The following is a 7298-nucleotide window of genomic DNA, read 5'->3' on the forward strand; positions in this document are numbered from 1 at the left end:
TTCGAGAGCAGTTACTATCTTCATGTATAGTTAAAAGGCTACCCAGCCATTGACCTTCGTCTGCGCGAATGCGCACAGGTTGCCCGAACTCTCCCGGGAATCGTCAACTCAGTGTGCGCGAGTAATGAGTGGATGGGCAAATAACTATTAGGTACATTACGTATGTAGATTGTGGACAGTTGGGAACGTGGGTCTCACGGGAAGCGTGCAAGGGATAAGTCCCTGCAGTCGCACTATTCACTTGTGTCCTCGGTGGCTCAGATGGATAGAGCATCTGCCATGTAAGCAGGAGATCCCGGGTTCAAGTCCCGGTCGGGACACACACATTTTCAGCTGTCCCCATCGAGGTATGTCAACAACACGTGTCGGCAGCTGAGGGGTTCTTTAATCAGGCTTTCGGCCGGTGGGCGGCGAGGACGTCTTGTTTACGTCCCGTCCGCAGAGTCGCGAGCGCGCGTAGTTTGTTTACTTCCTCGCCGCAGCTAATACTCGCGTCCGTTAACACTGAGTCGCCATGGCTCATTCGTACAGAAAAGCTACCATCAGGATCAGCTTCCAGCCCGACTATGCACGACCACGAGCCTTTGAAGTCGAACGATTCATCCGTGACGAAGTTCAAATACCAACACAGCACATCATCGGTATCCACCTATCCATCACAAGTAGCGTCGTTTACGTCAAGATGATCGATGACGAGTTATGTCACGCAGTTGTGAACAGATGCGCGAACACTCTCAAGTTCAAACACTCCGATGGTCACATCGGAGAGGTTACTGTCGACCATGCTGGACTAGGATTACGCACACTAAGAGTCTTCGAAGTCCCACCGGACGTCGTTACCTCAGCTTTCCGCTCTTATGGGAAGGTAATTATCCACGTGGCCGAAAAATGGAACACCTTCGAGATGTACCAGGTCCTCAACGGCGTCCCACAAGTGAAAATTGAATTAAAGAAACATGTACCGTCCTACTTAGTCATAGGTGGCTGTCGAGCAATAGTAATGTACGACGGACAACCTCGTACTTGTTCTGGTTGCGGCCAGGAGGGTCATGTGCGCTCGGCGTTTATTCAACGTCGGGTTACACAACTTCCATTGCATGACACGACACCGCCTCCTACGCTCACGGCCCTCCCCGTCAATTACGCAGAGGTGACACGATCGACCGTCATGACAGACGACAACACCCAGAAAGACAGGAAGCGTTAGAATGCGCACCTGTCGCCGATCCTGGATTGACCAACACCATTACGGTGTCTGCAGAGGTTGAAGAACGCCGCCCATCGACTCCACATGAAGATTCGGACAAGAGAATGGAACTCGACGCTAGGGTTGTACCGACCTCTGCCTTTCTACCTGAGGGGGATGCTATACGGGAACCACAAACTCTTTCGGACACAGAAACCCACGTCCGCAAACAAAGGTCACCGAGAAAACATAAAAAGCGACGTCGCACACCCTCAGACGATTGCCTCCAGCGGACGTCTTCTCCAGTTGACAACCGGACGGCCGACGAAACGACGAGGAAAATGGATGACACGAGCTCGCCCTCACGTGTCACTTTGTCTGATTTTGACAAACCCGATTCCGCTCTCTCGGACAAACGGATGGCCAGTAAAGCGCCCGCCGTTGGTACACAACCGAAAACAACTGCGGATTCACCCTTAGTCACTCAGCCCACACGTGTTCTACCGCAGCCACCGTTAACTTACGGACCTTGGGCGGATGACATTGAAGACGATTCTACGGCCGCTCTGGTGGATGTGGAGAGGGGTCTCTCCTCCCACACCTCGACCCCTCCCGAGTAGCAACAGATGACGGCGCAGGCGCGGCCAGCAGATCACAGGCCCCACCTTTTACGGCGACACTGACGGCGGCCCCCACCGCAGGAGACGATCTACAGACTTATCGCTTAACGACCATCAACATTAACACCATTCGGACACGTACGAAGTTGTCGCTGCTCCAAGACATGCTCAATGCAGCAGACGTTGACATTGTCTTTCTCCAAGAAGTCTTCGTCGCCGACTTCCCGGGTATGTATGGTTATACGGCTCATGTGTCCCAAGCCTCGCCAACTGACAGTGGAGTCGCAATTCTCCTCAGAGAGGGCCTCGAGGCGGACGAAGTCCGATATCTCTCCGACGCTAGAGGAATGGCCGTAACGGTGCAAGGCGTCCGGTTTATCAATGTGTACGCCCCTTCCGGAACGAATCGCCGTCGTGACCGATCGCTCTTCTTCGCAGAAGGAATAGCACCGCTTTTTCAGGGCAGGCACGATGACTTGATATTAGGGGGCGATTTCAATTGCACCCAAGCACCTAAAGATCAGCTGCCACGCCATTCACCGTGCCCCGAACTTGGGACACTCATCGGCGATCTCCAGCTGGTAGATACATGGGTACATGTTCGAGGGAATCGACCGGGATACACCCATTTCACGAGTCACTCGTCTAGTCGCGTCGATAGTATTTACGTCTCCCGTTCTCTCGCGGCAACGGTGAGTGACGCGGAGGTGTGGCCAGTAGCCTTTTCTGATCACGAGGCCTATATATGTACCGTCACCCTTCGTCGCCAACGGGTGTGGCGCAGCCGACATCCCTGGAAATTAAACCTTGCTCATCTCGCTTCTCCGGATTGTCGACGCGCCATCGAAGGCACGTGGAGTTTGTGCGTCCGCCGCCTCCCAACGTATCCTACGTCGATTAGTTGGTGGTTAACCTGCGCCAAGCCGGCCCTACGGCGAACCTTTATTATGTATGGTCGTGAGACTGCTGCTTGGAGGCGGGAGACCCTTGATTTTTATTTCACCGTCCTTCGCGAATGCGCCTCCTTGCCACCCAAACCGGAACGATAGTTGACAGTTCAGCGTGCGAAAGCACAGATCGTAGCCCATATGCGCCGACACCTCAAAGGGACGATCGTCCGAGCGCGAACACAAGACAGACTCGCAACGGAACGACCCACCATGTACCACGTCATCTGAGAACGCACACTGCGAAGACGGGCGCTGATACATGCCATCAACACTGAGGACAGCCGTCATCACACCACACAACGCGATATTACTGCAGCCTTCTTCGACCATTACGCACGACTTTATTCTGCTCAATGTTCCGACCCGACGACGGTGATAGCGGTCTCACAACTGGTTTACGGAATTGTCCCACAGGATTTACAAACTGAATTATTGAACGGCATTATGGAAGACGAAGTTATCGACGCCATCGGTAAAGGAGCGGCGAATAAGTCTCCTGGCCCCGACGGGCTCCCTGTGGAGTTTTATAGAACTTTCCAGTAGTTACTGGCTCCCAAGTTAACAGACATCTGTCGGGAGCTTATGTCCCCCGCGGTGCTGCTCCCTGCGACCTTCGTAGAAGTGATAATTCTATCGGATCACAAACCTAAAGGTGGGGCTCGAATACAAGATTACCACCCGCTAACACTCGCCAACTGCGACATGAAGATATTCACCAGACTATTAGCACACCGTCCACGACCGACCCTACCTTACGTCATTTCGCCAGATCAGACTTCCCTAGGGGGTATCAACAACATCCACACAGCACTGTGTCGATACCGTGACTTAATAGCCCTAGCCAGGGCACGCCGCATCCCGGGAGCGCTGGCATCATTAGATTTTAGCCAAGCTTTTGATCGAGTGGATCACTCGTACCTAACGTCCGTTCTCCAGCACATGCAGTACCCACAGCAATTCACAGACGTCGTGATGCGCCTCCTTCGAGGGGCGACTTCCAAAGTGCTCGTTAACGGGCGTCTCTCGCAGTCCCTCCCGATTTTCCGCTCCGTGCGTCAAGGCTGCCCCTTGTCGACGTTACTTTATGCTCTGGCACTGGAACCGCTCCTCTGTGGCCTCCGTCAACGCCTCACCAGTCTTACCCTACGTGACGTCACATTTCGCTGTACATCATATGCAGACGACCTGGTTCTCGTGTTCCGCAATCGCGACGATGTCAACAGAGCACTAGAATGGATTACCACGTACGGTGTGGCTTCCGGCAGCTGTCTCAACGTCGCCAAATCGGTCGCCATGGCCGGCCGCGGTGGTCTAGCGGTTCAGGCGCTCAGTCCGGAACCGCGGGACTGCTACGGTCGCAGGTTCGAATCCTGCCTCGGGCATGGATGTGTGTGATGTCCTTAGGTTAGTTAGGTTTAAGTAGTTCTAAGTTCTAGGGGACTGATGACCACAGATGTTAAGTCCCATAGTGCTCAGAGCCATCTGCACCATTTTTTTTCGGTCGCCATGGCCATAGGAGACGGGTTGACCCCAGCGTGTGTCGAACCCCTACAGCTTCGTGGCACTATCAAATGCCTCGGAATAGAGTTTCACGACGACATACGGCGCACTGCGGATATTAACTACCGCCGCTTATTACAACAAATTCGGGTCCAGATCTTCAAACTTCGTCTGCGGACCCTCGACATTCTCCAAAGGACACACTTCGTCAATGTTTACCTCGCATCGCGCCTTCCACACATAGCGCGTGTTCTTCCAATACCGTTACTGATGGCTCGGCGTCTATTAGCGGCATTCGGAGCCTACGTCAGTACAGGCATGCTCTTCAAAGTCAGTTATGAGTCACTGACCCTTCCCCCAGAAAAGGAAGGTCTTGGTCTAGTCCATGTCCACGACAGAGCTGTGGCCCTGTATGTCAGCTCACACATCAAGCTGTGGCGCCACCACCCGGAAAGTTTGACAGGTTTGCTGTTGGAGTCCTTAGCTCCGCCCTTCTTTATGCCCCCACTGACGACGCAAGACATACCCCCACCCTTCTACTACTTCGGGAACTTTTACAATGAACACAGCTGTATCCGTATCGCAGTACCACCGACGAATCAGGCGTCGGCGCGGGATATATATCATGTCCTACAGCAGAGGTGCCCACGAAACATCGTGGAGACCAAAAGCCCTCAGGTTAATTGGAAGGTGGTGTGGAAGACGATTCACGCGGTTCCACTGGACACAGCCGTCCGATCCACATGGTACATCACAGTCAATGGTAAACAGATCACCCGATCACGCCTCCACAAGATAAACATGGCGGAATCGCCTCTCTGCGTAGACTGCGGGATACCAGACACGGACGAACACCGTCTCACATGTGGCGCGGCAGAAGACGTATGGCGCTTGGTGCGACAAATTTTGTCGTATTTCCTACGAGTGACTCCGGAACACATTACACCTCGGTTTCTACTATTTCTGGATCAACAGTATTTCCCACGCGCCAAGACCAACGCTGTCACGTGGATCCGTGCGCATGCGGTACACTACTTATTTCACGATGGACCTAAAGATGTATTCGACTTTTAGAACTACCTACAAGAACGTCATTGCAAGATTGCACGGAACCAAAAACACAGACAGTATTTTTCTAATTACTTAGAGAGTGCCCTACGCGACCCTCTACGCAGCTGGATCATCAACAGGTAGGAGAAGATACCCATTGCGTGAGCTGACAAGACTAAGTTCGATTCTCGGTGGAATAACATGATATACGTGAAGACGTACCTGGATGATGAAGCGTAAGGAGAATAGCGACACACCCTTCTGCATCCTGTATGAAGCACTTTTTTTTTCGTTTTCCCAATATACATTACCTAGGTGTAGGAACGTGCCGAGATATTGTTTTCTTTTTCTCAGAGCACGATGCGGTGCTAGATACATTTATTTTTGTTGTGGTATAAATCAAACCACATTAAGAATGTATTAAAAACAGTAAATAAATATAAATAAATAAATAATAATTCCCACAAAAGATTTCCCCTTCCCATCCCTGATTCCTTGATTCCTTGACGGACGAGGGGGACACTGTGACCAGGCTTCGGGTTACGACCCCTGATCGCTCTGCCTTCCCCGCCCTCCCCCACCTCCTTAAAAAAAATTATCATTTATTCTAGAGAAGCTGCACGGTCATCAATGGTGTCTGTTCTTTCGGGAGCAGTTACTATCTTCATATACGATTTGCAACAGTTCGTTGCGGCACTGTGGTGCGAACTGCTGCTCAAATTGCTGTTGCAGATGCAGTATGAAGAGCCAAAGCTATACGCCGAACACGATGGTCCTCTCTCTGTGCCACGTGGCCGTCTGCAATCTGGTCTTCTTGCGACCGTATATTCTGGTGTCCATCACTGCCAGCAGCCATGTACATTGGCTACATTACTGCAAAGTCTTTCTGCAATATCCCAGAAGGAAGATCCAGCTCCTCGTAACCATTTTACACACCTCGTTCAAACACAGTGAGGTGTTGATAAATGCTTCTTTGTCACCTTGAAGGCATTCTTGACTAACGTCAACGCACCAAGTGCAGTCTCAGAGGTAACTAACGTTGACGACCATTACAGCGTGCATTTAAGGCAAACGTAATTTGCGTCCTCATAGTGGTGATACTAGGCCCACTCTTATGCAACTGGCGCGGAATGTGAGTAGACATCATCTTTTAGATGTAGAAACATGTCTACCAACATTCGTCAATGTCGCGCAACTCCTTCTTGATGTACTGTTTTTTTTCCGTCAGTGTATTTCTTGTTGCCAGTTCCTTATTTTTGTGAAGCAAAACCTCAAAGTTTGCATTTAAAAAATCTTCCAGAAGATATGCCTTGCGTGAAGTATGAATGAACTTTCACGCTTCGTGCAGTTTTCGTGCAGTTATTACAACTGGCGTCATTATCTCGTTCTTCGGGAAATATTCCCAAACTGGGCGATTTTCCTTTTCATTATTGTGGCTACCGTAGCTGAATTTTCGTACGATTAGTAATGAATAGAATAGTCGGAAGTAATGAATTTTTGTTTCGATGTTATTTGTTATTGTTTTGTTACAAACAGTACAGCCATTCGCAAGAGAAAAGTAACACTGACATTGTAGGATTACATGGTTAAGTCGACACACAGAGTTATTTCTACCTAATATGTTTGTACACATGCATAAATTTAATTATCTCACTATTAGATGTGACTCAGATTTATGTCGGCTTCCTACAGGAAACATCGCTTTGTAATGAACCTACGAAGCACAAAGCAAAAAATTTGATGTTCGCAACTAATTGAATTCAGTTAGATTCCAACCGCGCAAGCAAACGCGCCTCGTGTTACGTTATACGAGTCGGCGATTGGACACGGTGTTGACATCGGTTCTAGCAGCGTCCTATTATCAAATGGAACGACCTGGATGGAGAGTTTAGTTTTTTCGAAATTTGGCGATCGTGCATCTAGCATCATGATACATTATTACTACATTTGATAATCTCAACTAATTGATATTAGCACTTACGGAGCAGATAG

The 7298-nt window shown here is 50.2% G+C and overlaps 1 non-coding gene across 1 annotated transcript; it reads left to right on the forward strand.

The window, feature by feature from the left end:
- The first annotated feature begins 245 nt into the window (after positions 1-245).
- On the forward strand, positions 246-320 carry Trnat-ugu. Its single transcript has one exon. It is a non-coding gene; the product is annotated as a tRNA-Thr (tRNA).
- The last annotated feature ends 6978 nt before the right edge of the window (positions 321-7298 follow it).

This window comes from Schistocerca piceifrons, chromosome 3 (genome assembly GCF_021461385.2).
Source record: "Schistocerca piceifrons isolate TAMUIC-IGC-003096 chromosome 3, iqSchPice1.1, whole genome shotgun sequence".
Lineage (NCBI taxonomy): Eukaryota > Metazoa > Arthropoda > Insecta > Orthoptera > Acrididae > Schistocerca > Schistocerca piceifrons.